Raw genomic sequence first — 11484 nt, 5'->3', positions numbered from 1 at the left:
AAAATAAATTAAACTCCTTCATTTTTGGGTCACACTTTGTGCTTGAAATTAAGTGTTTTTTTTTTTGTTTTTTTTGGTTGTTTTTAGGAAGATTAAAGTAATAAATTTTATTCAGTATTTTATTTTAGTTTTTTATTTAGAATTTTGAGGAGATTTTATAATGCTACGCAATATTTATACAGTTTTTATCACCTATTTTTCTTCCATGAAAATAAACTAAACTCCTCCATTCTTGGGTCACACTTGGTGCTTGAAATTAAGTGTTTTTTATTTTTATTTATTTATTTATTTATTTTTAGGAAAATTAATGTAATACATTTTTATTCAAATATATTTTTATTTTGAATTTTAAGGAGATTTTATAATGCTACGCAATATTTATGCAGTTTTTATCATCTATTTTTCTTCCATGAAAATAAATGAAACTCCTCCTTTTTTGGGTCACTCTTGGTGCTTGAATTTAAGTGTTTTTTTTTTTTGTTGTTGTTGTTGTTTGTTTGTATTTTTTTTAGGAAAATTAAAGTAATACATTTTTATTCAAAAATATTTTTAGTTTTTTTTTTGTTAGAATTTTGAAGAGATTCCATTTCTTTTTTAAGAAAATTATTGTATACATTTTCTTATTCGGTAATATTTTTAGTTTTTTTATCTTGAATTTTTAGGTGAATTTATGATAGTATGAAATATTTATACAGTTTTTATCATCTATTTTTCTTCCATGAAAATAAATTAAACTCTAAACTGCTTCATTTTTGGGTCACACTTGGTGCTTGAAATTAAGTGGTTTTTATTTTTATTTATTATTTTCTTTCTTTTTATGAAAATTAATGTAATACATTTTTATTCAAAAATATTTTTATTTTGAATTTTAAGGAGATTTTATAATTCTACGCAATATTTATGCAGTTTTTATCATCTATTTTTCTCCATGAAAATAAATTAAACTCCTCCTTTTTTGGGTCACTCTTGGTGCTTGAAATAAAGTGTTTTTTTTTTATTTATTTATTATTTTACTTATTTATTTATTTATTTTTAGGAAAATTAATGAATTTATACAGTTTTTATCACCTTTTTTTCATGAAAATAAATTAAACTATTCACAGAATATGTCAAATGAAATTGTTGTTATCTCATTAAATTAGAAAATTTAAAACCAGATTGAAAAGAGTTTAAGATATTATTTTCAAATAAAAACTGTTTTAACCATACATTTACCTGGGATTTACTACACAATATTTATAACATTTCTATTTTTCTATTAAAATAAATTTGACTGAGTTCCTTCACTTTTGGGTCACACTTGATCCTTGAAAAGTACGTTTCAAGGATTACGATTACGTTCAAATGTATTTGTAACAATATACCGAAATCTCACACATAATTTCCATCAAGCCTGCAGTTTTTGATGATAAAGATCAGCACTCATGCAGACGCTTGTTGTGTTTTGATGTTTCACTGCGTCACATGATCCTTCATCATTTCCTGCAGAGCTACAGTCACAGAAGCGTCTTGTTTTCCTGCTATCTTGAGACGCTTGACTCTGTCTGTGATTGGTTGGAGGAGCTGGTGGCGGCACTGAGCAGAGAGAAAGCGCTGTGACTCGACTCCAGGCTGCTCATGGAGCCCCTGATACAAACACACACACACACACACACCTTTACAGAAAACATCCGGACGTCCAGATCATACTTTGAGAAGGTGTGCTATTTTAGTCAATGGTGTTTTAATGCTAAGCACTTTGCGGTGTAATGATACTGACCTGAAGTCAGTGGAGAGCAGCACCTCTGTGAAATACATGACTCTGCATTTGTGTGAGGAGACCTGCAGAGAGGCCAGAACATCATCTACACGCGGCCGACTGGAAGAAGTGCATGATGGACTGCTGTAAAGACGCCACTGCAGGATGTAGAAACCAGGCCAGCGCGTCACATGAGATCCCTGATGGGACAGAAGTGGATCAGAGCAGAAAGAAGTGTGTCTCATCTTCTGATCAGTGTGTTTTGTAGTGAAATATGAGCCATGTTGATGTTGTGACAGGGTTCATGAGACTCCGCACCTGTACGCTCTCTCCCTCTCGGCAGCTCAGGGCCGTCTCCACCATGCTGTAGTCTTGTCCCAGCATCCAGGATCTGTCGATCAGCTGGACGTTGTTTCCGGCGGGACAGGCGAGGTTGTGTGCGCTCAGACCGTCTCTTTTAACTGGCTGAGGAGCTCTTCTGGAGTGATAGATGTTGAAGATCACGTCTCCTTTACACACATCAAAGTCCCACGTAATGACAGACGAAACTTCTGTGATCTCGATCAGCACCTGGACACAAATCAAGTGATTATTTCATAATTCATAACACACAGCGCTGAGCTCCATTCAGAGTTTAATTACAAACAGGATTCAAAGCTGTATCTCAAACTAGAAGTTACACGAGGAAGTAGAAGTAGCAGGACTTGAACAGAAAATGCAGATAACACTTTATTAGTTTATTATCAAATAAAATAAAATCAAAAGTCTATTTGGACTATTGTAAAAGCTGTGATATATGCTCAGAGACTGTTAGTGATATTATGCTGGGGAGGGCTTCTCTTTAGGAAGTGACAGCATCTTCAACATCTTCCAGATTACAATGTCTGGTAGAATATCACTAGTTCCTCACAGAAATATATGGCTGTACAGTATGTGTCAGATAATTTTATTGTAAATTACTTGTGAAATCCATGACTCATTACTCGAGTGTTCAACGTTATCTCATGAGAATATACGTGTGTATTTTTACGTTAAATGTGGTTCTATCACACGTATATTTACTAACGTTTTCATGCACATAGAAACGTACAATTTAGACGTATTTATAGCAGTAAAACGTACAAATACTTAAGTGTTAGCAGCTAAAAAAACCGTAAATATTCTAACGTAAAGTGTGAATGTATATGAATTCCCATGTATTAATATTAAAATCGTGGATTTAATGATTTAAATCTGTTGTATTTAATTGTCATATCAATACATGTTTTTATTCAATTTATTGAAAGCAGTTTACTCGGCTATTTAATAGGAAATAACATTTATGTGCATGCTGCAAACCATAGATACACAAAAGCACAGCATACAATTACAAATCACATCCATTTGATTTGTTTGCTGTACTGCATATCTTTAGAATCCAGATGTTTGCAAGTAACATATCCAAATTCAGCCTTTTATCAATGGATCTTCAAATTCATCCTCAGCAACAGCGTCCGTCACAGTCAAAGCTCGCGCTCGTTATGATTCGAATTTGAAAATAGCGCCAGTGCGCCACGTTACGACATGGTTTACGGCACTGATATCGAACGCTCATTGGTCCTCATCCAATTCGTCACAGATTGCGACATGTCGTGTTTCAGTTTATGACATTTGAGTACTGCTTTTTTTATTTTTATTTTTATTTTTATTTTATTTTTTATTGTGCAAAAATTATACAAAAAAATTTACAAACATATACATCTCACAACAAGTACAAAAACAAATAAACAATAGAAAGAATATGTTAAATAAAACAATTCATGCCAGGGGTAAAATTACAACAATTTAAAGTAACAAAAAACTTCATAGGTCTTCCTTGCTTTTTTGTTCTTAATTTTATCCAATGTAGTACCATATTGTTTAATCTCTTTTATAAAATGTTCAAAGTTTGGCTTAGCTTTAGACCATTTTTTCTCATGAATGTGATATTTTCCAAGCAAAATTAAAAGTTGTGTAAGAAAGCACATTGTACTTTTTGAATCAATATTGTCCTGTACAAAAAAAAAAAAAAAATACAATATCATACAAATCAATTTGTATACAGGTTCCAAACAATCTAGAAATTAAATTAGATACATCCAACCAAAACATTTTTGAATAAATACAATAATAAAAAAGATGAGTCAAAGATTCTTTGGCATTGCTACAGAATTCACATGTATTTTCAATATTCAAATTGAAACGTTTGAGCAATTCCTTAACAGGGTAAATTTTGTGTAATATTTTATAGGATACCTCTCTAATCTTGTTACTAATAAAAAACCTATTTGTTATTGACCATACTTTTTTTCCAACGAATGTTTTCATATTTAGTAGACCAAAACATTGTTGAACATGGTAAATAGTTTGTTTTTAAACTGTTTCTAATATATTTATTACTACATTTATCTACTACAATATTAATATCTCTAATAAATATTGTATCACTACAAAAACTAGTTTGATGATCAATGCTAACAGGAGAGAATCCAGGATTTCGCAATAATGATACCACTCTGCCAGGGATTGCATCAAAGATAATAGAGTATTCTCTTGGCCTCACAGGGATCATACATTTATACAGAAATTCAGAATATGTTAAAAGTAGACCTTGTTCATTAAGCAACTGACTAACTGTAAGAATTCCACTGTCGTACCATGTCTGATTAAAGATTGACTTTTTTTTGTACAAGATATCTTTATTATTCCATATAAAATATCGGTGCGGTGAAAAGTTATGTTTATAGATTAATTGCCAAGCCAGCAGTGCCTGCTTATGAAAGTTTGCCATTTTCACTGGGATTTTTTCAACTGAAAAATTACATTTTAAAAGGAAATTAATGCCACCCAAAGAGTTAAATATGTAATTTGGGAAAACATTCCATACACTATCTTTATTTTGAATAAATTCAATTATCCATTTTATCTTAAACACGTTATTAAGATCTGTAAAGTTTAAAACTTCAAGGCCACCCAAAGTCTCTGTTATTATTTATAATATCTTTCCGTAGATAGTGTATTTTTTTCTTCCAAATAAAATCATAAAGTATCTTATCTAATTCCCAGACAACTTTTTTTGGACCATCTGCTGACATAGATATATAAACAGACCTCGAAAGCCCTTCTGCTTTTGAGAGTAGAACACGTCCATATAGGGACAGATCTCTCATAAGCCACATATTGAATCTGTTCTTAATTTTTTCAATAATAGGGTCAAAATTTAACAGGCTTCTCTGATTCAAATCTTTACACACCTTTATCCCAAGGTGTGTGACTTTGTCTTTAATTGGTATTCCACAAATTTCTTTGAGGAAACAATCTTTAAGAGAGAATAAAGTGGATTTATTTTTATTCATCTTCAATCCCGAGATTCTGGAAAATTCTTCAATACATTTAATAACTTCATCTATTTCTTCACTATTTTTAACAAAAATTGTACTATCATAAAATTTAAATTTAAATTTAATCTCTTTACCAAACACTGAAATTCCTTGAAAACTTGCTTTTTTGACATGAGCAGCCATGACTTGAGTAACCAATATGAAGAGAAAAGGTGATATAGGACAACCTTGTCTTATCCCACGGCCCATATCAAATCTCTGACAGGTACCGTGAGACAACTGGACTGAACTATTACAACCATTATAAAGCGTACGAATTGCCTTTTGAAAAAAATGCCCAAAACCAAAAAAGTCAATAACTTTGAACATAAATTGATGTTCAATAGTGTCAAACGCTTTATAGAAGTCAATAAATAATATAAAACAATCATCTGAGATAAGGTGTCTATAATCAATTAAATCTAAAATTAATCGTATATTATTTCCAATATAACGGCCTTTCAGCAAACCTGACTGCTCTTCATCAATTATTGTATTTAAATTTTTCTTAAGTCTTTTTGCAAAAATCAATGAAAAGATTTTAGTATCATTATTTAATAAACTAATTGGTCTCCAATTTTCTAAGGACAATTTGTCTTTGTTAGGCTTGGGTATAAGTGATATTACTCCTTGTTTTAGTGATGCGGGCATTTCTCCCAAATCAATTGCTTCTTTAAAGACTGCCAATAAAAAGGGTGCAAGGTCATTACAAAAAGTTTTATAAAACTCCCCTGTCAATCCGTCATTTCCAGGAGACTTATTTTCTTTAAGACTATTTATACAATTTGTGATTTCCTGAATATTTAATTCTTTATCACATACATTTTTGTAATCTGAAGTAATCCTATTAATATTGGTGGATAAATTATTAAGAAAACGATCTGAATCATTTAGTTGATTATTTGGACTATATAATTTACTATAAAATTGATTAACAAAATAAGATATAGCTTTGGTATTATCACTAGTAAGCCCATTTATTATTAATTTGTTTACAGAAGTTATTTCTCTATTTCTTTTTTCTAACCCAAAGAAATATTTAGCATTTTTTTCTCCTGCTTCCATCCATTTTTGTCTTGACCTAACGAAAGCACCCCTAGCTTTCTCTTCATAAATATTATCCAGCTCATTCTGCAGTGTAGCAAGTTTTAATAATTCAGTGCTTGACATATTTTGGTTAGCTCTAGAAGTGATGGATATAATTTCATTAATTATATTGTTTTCTTTTTTCTTTTTCTTAATAGATTTTCCATACGACATTGCAAATTTCCTTATTTCAAATTTTGTTTGTTCCCATAACTTCCCATAAGTTTGAATCAAAGACTATTATAGACTATTATTTAACTTCCAATATCCTCTCTTAACTCTACTTGATTTTTATTTATTTTTTTACTTTATTTCCAGACCCAGAGGGATCTATTGTACAATACAAAAACACATACATAGAAGAAAAAACAAAACAAAAAACAAATAATAAATATACAAGAAGTAAAAATAGACCCTCCACAGTGTTCAGTGTGTAACATACAGACATGTACACCAATGGTTCCACAGTCTGGATGAAAATCTTACAGAACTTCGTCTAGGGTTAGCCAAGACGATTGACAAGCTAACACACTAATTTGAATAGATATGCCTTTGTGATCCGTTAAAACTGATGGTTCAATAGTAACAAATTCAACTCTGTCTTTTATATGTTCTGAAATGAGCCAAAAATCAATATGTGATTGTTGAGATCTGTCCCTATTATTCCATGTATATATAAGTGACTGTGGATTGTTATATCTCCATATGTCAATTATGTTCAGTTGTAAACAAACATTGCTTAATTCACTTGCCATATTGTCAATTCTAGGTGGCCATCGATCTCGTTTTCCATCAAACACCATATTAAAGTCACCCCCCCAAATTACTTCAGCAGACGGGAATTTTGAATGAAGATGATTTATATGACCTTCAATATCTTGAAGTATTAACTCGTTAGATTTTTTATTATTGGTGGCATATATATTTATAATAATAATTTTAACCTGGTTTAAATCAACAAGTAGAGAAATCCAATGATCATCTGTTTTGTGACTTAGAATTTTCCCTGAAAATCTATCCTTTAAAATGGCAACACCTGCTGTTCTATTTGAGGCACCAAAAGAGAACCAGATGTCACAACCCCACTGATTCTTCCAAAAAAGCGCATCATCCTTGCAGGCATGAGTTTCTTGAATGAAACAAAAATCAGCTTCTTTTCCTTTACAAAACAAAAATAGAGCTTTTCTTTTTAGCATGTTCCGTAAACCCCTGGCATTAACTGAAAAAATTCTTATTGACATGAACTTGAAAGAAGAATTAAAAAAAATAAAAAATTCTTGATGGAACAATTAAATGAACAATGAGTAAACTGGAATGTAAGTGTTGAGAGAGTATAAGGGTACTCTTAAGTTACTTCCAAATTTTCATAGGAGTCACAATTCAAATTCAGATTTTGAGATCCTGTTTGCTTAAATTTAACGGAAAATAAAATAAAGTTAAGTCTTTTTATAGTCCCAGTTTCACAAAAGAAAAATCAAGTGATGTATTCACGTTAACATCTTTATAATCTTAAGGTTATTTTAGAAAAAAAAAAAAAAAAATATATATATATATATATATATATATATATATATATATATATATATATATATATATATATATATATATATATATATTTTTTTTTTTTTTTTTATTATGTCCAGCTCTCTATATTTAAATTAAACAAATTATTGGTTAGTGAGTCAAACAGAATTTTTGCAGCAGACTGGAATTCTAGACCAATGACATTAAGCACGGTTTAAGGTTTGATTTCTTTACCATTCACTATTGCCTTGACTCCCACATAGAAGGCCCTCTTGCCTTCTTTACGTGCTTTGTCAATTACAGGCCAAAGGAGATTTCGTGTAGCTTTATCTTTGATCGTGAGGTCTTCTTTGAAGTACATCTTGTTCTGTTTAAGGAAGTCATTTCCCTTTGCTCCTTTCCATGTGAGGTCTCGAGCTGTTCTGGAAGCAAATCGTATTATTACTGGCCTCGGTTTCTTTCCATTGCCGCTGTCTGCACTAGATCTTCCAATACGATGAGCAATGTCCACATTATTCGCCACGAAATTACGCTCTTCCTCGACAACCACCGCTTTGCAGATCTCAATCACCCGAGACTTGACATTATCGTCGGTGCGTTCAGTCAGCCCTTCTAAACGCAGATTCCATCTCCGACAGTATCGATCCTGATCATTCAGTCTGTCCTCCAAATCAGCGCCCCCCGACATTTGAGTTCTGCGCCAATGCACCTTCACGGAGAGAAGACAGATACATAATTTCATGGAATAATGAATTAAATTCTGCTCTGTACCCTATAAAAACTATTACCTCCAAATAGAGGACTGCGACTGGAACTCATTATCATTTGGACTACTTTTGGTACCACTTTTGATATTTTTTCAAAAAATAAATGATTAACGTTACGTCTGTTTATTTGTTATTTGTTTATTTATAACAGTAACGTTATGTAGTTTTAAGAAATTTTGTCTTTAAAATAAAAAATCTTTAACTTTAAAGTGAAATCTTTCACTTTAAAATAACGGTCCATACTAGTTCATGCGGACTGACAAGGTAACGCTTGAGTAATTAGTCAGGAGTTAACATGTTTTTCACTTTAAAATAATGGTCCAGATCACTAGTAGTTCATGCGGACTGACAGGGTAACGCTTGAGTAATTAGTCAGGAGTTAACATGTTTTTCACTTTAAAATAATGGTCCAGATCACTAGTAGTTCCTGCGGACTGACAGGGTAACGCTTGAGTAATTAGTCAGGTGTTAACATGTTTTTCACTTTAAAATAATGGTCCAGATCACTAGTAGTTCATGCGGACTGACAAGGTAACGCTTGAGTAATTAGTCAGGAGTTAACATGTTTTTCACTTTAAAATAATGGTCCAGATCACTAGTAGTTCATGCGGACTGACAAGGTAATGCTTGAGTAATTAGTCAGGAGTTAACATGTTTTTCACTTTAAAATAATGGTCCAGATCACTAGTAGTTCATGCGGACTGACAAGGTAATGCTTGAGTAATTAGTCAGGAGTTAACATGTTTTTCACTTTAAAATAATGGTCCAGATCACTAGTAGTTCATGCGGACTGACAAGGTAACGCTTGAGTAATTAGTCAGGAGTTAACATGTTTTTCACTTTAAAATAATGGTCCAGATCACTAGTAGTTCATGCGGACTGACAAGGTAACGCTTGAGTAATTAGTCAGGTGTTAACATGTTTTTCACTTTAAAATAATGGTCCAGATCACTAGTAGTTCCTGCGGACTGACAAGGTAACGCTTGAGCAATTAGTCAGGAGTTAACATCAGGGTTCCCACGCTTCTTGAAAGTACTTGAAAGTGCTTGAATTTCAGACATATGGATTCAAGGCCTGGAAAGTACTTTTAAAACTAACATAGGTCTTTGAAAGTGCTTGAATTAAATTTGAAATCAGTTTTGTTTGAGCTGCTATTTTTTAAATTGTCCAATATGTGCTTCTGTCAAAAATAGAACTAAACACGGGATGTTATCTGTTTGATCTCTGACGTGATCGTGCACAGCACCGCAAAGTTGATTAGTTTAGTTTTATTAGATTCATAAGAGAAAGATAGTCTGTACCGATTTTTCCCGGAAAAACACGACCGACTGGAGGCGTGACGTGTGGGCAGAGCTAAAGAATCACGAGCGACAGTAGGCTTTTACATTGAGAGCGTTTGGAAGCTGTGACATTACCCAGAGCCGTTGAAAAACATATTTAACGGCTCTGACATTACCTTGAGGAAAAAACCATCATCCAAAATAAACCATGGCTAACAGTCAGATTCAGCCGTTTATTTATGATCCAGAATCAGATCCTGAGGCTGAAACTGAATGAGAGCAGCAGCAGCAACGACTCGCTCCGAGCGGGGCTCGAACCCGGGTTTCGGCATGGGAGCGGACGCACTAGCAAAGAGGCAGAGATATTTTAAACAGTTTTACTCACCTCCTGCGGTTCCAACACACGATCGTGACCCTTTTTCGTTGGGATTGCATCATCCTTAAGAAATAAACGATACGCAAATCCGTCGTCAAACTGGGCCTTGTTTGTAAAACAAGCATCTTCGAAATGCAGGGAACAAACACAAACACTTGCACAACTCCTTTGATGCTCTGTAAAAATAAACTCCATCCACTGGTCCCTTAATGCTGTTTTTTTTTGGTAATCTGTGCAGGGTTGTCTTGCCCTGGCAACCAAAAAACACACTTCTTTTGTGACATTTCGCCACGCTCTCGCTCTGATCAGGCTGCGCTCAGCCTCTCTCTGCTCTGCTATACGGGAGCGCGCGCTCTTCCGGCAAAAGTGCCTTAGGACCCATATAAGGAAATTCCGCTCCATCACACAGAGCCATACTCGAAAAAAACTTTCCAAAACTTGTGACAAACCAGAAGGAGTATCTTTGGAATAGAAATACTCCTTCAAACGTACAACTTAATTTTTGAAACTTTGTCCATGTTTAGCATGGGAATCCAACTCTTTAACAGTGTAAAAAAACTCAGTATGCATGAAATAGCATTTCACCCCCCCCCCCCCCCCCCCCCTTTAAAGCAAAATTTTTAAATAACGAAAGAATATGCAAATGTATGGTATTTAGGGTGAAAAGCGACCCTGCTGTAGTGACTAAAGGTGCCGTGAATAACATGATAATTAATAGACCGCTGACTTTTCCATTTGTTGACATGATATGGTTAGATTCAGTTGCTAAATACCATATTATGTTGGGTGTCCTTGGAGATAATCACCATGTTTAGAATGAAACCATCATATTTAAAAACATGATATTAATCCATGTGCATTGTTCAAATTCACTACAACTTCGTTATGTTTGGGATGAAAATATCCACTCAATTGAACTGTAAAAATGTATCAGATAAATATATATATATATATATTTTTTTGCATGAATCTATTAATCAACCTCAGTCTTGATCAAAACTACCAAATGTTTTCTTTTTTTAATCCAAGATTTTAACTCTTTAATTGCCAAGTTCATAAATGATGTCACTGATTTTGGGGGGGAAAAATAAAATAAAATTACTTATTTTCAATATAAAATTAATCATGGCCAGATTTTTTTTTTGTTGTTGTCTTTTTATAACAGTGTTGCGCATGTCAAAGATTAGTAGCAACATTGGCTTTGATGCATTGATAGTTTTTGTGCAGCATTAGATTTTAATTTTTTCTCCCTCATTTGTTGTTGGTGGCTGTTTTTGCCCCATTGACTTCCATTATAATTACATTTTTTGATTGC

Source organism: Carassius gibelio, chromosome B3, assembly GCF_023724105.1.
Source record: "Carassius gibelio isolate Cgi1373 ecotype wild population from Czech Republic chromosome B3, carGib1.2-hapl.c, whole genome shotgun sequence".
Lineage (NCBI taxonomy): Eukaryota > Metazoa > Chordata > Actinopteri > Cypriniformes > Cyprinidae > Carassius > Carassius gibelio.
This window is presented reverse-complemented; position numbering follows the sequence as displayed.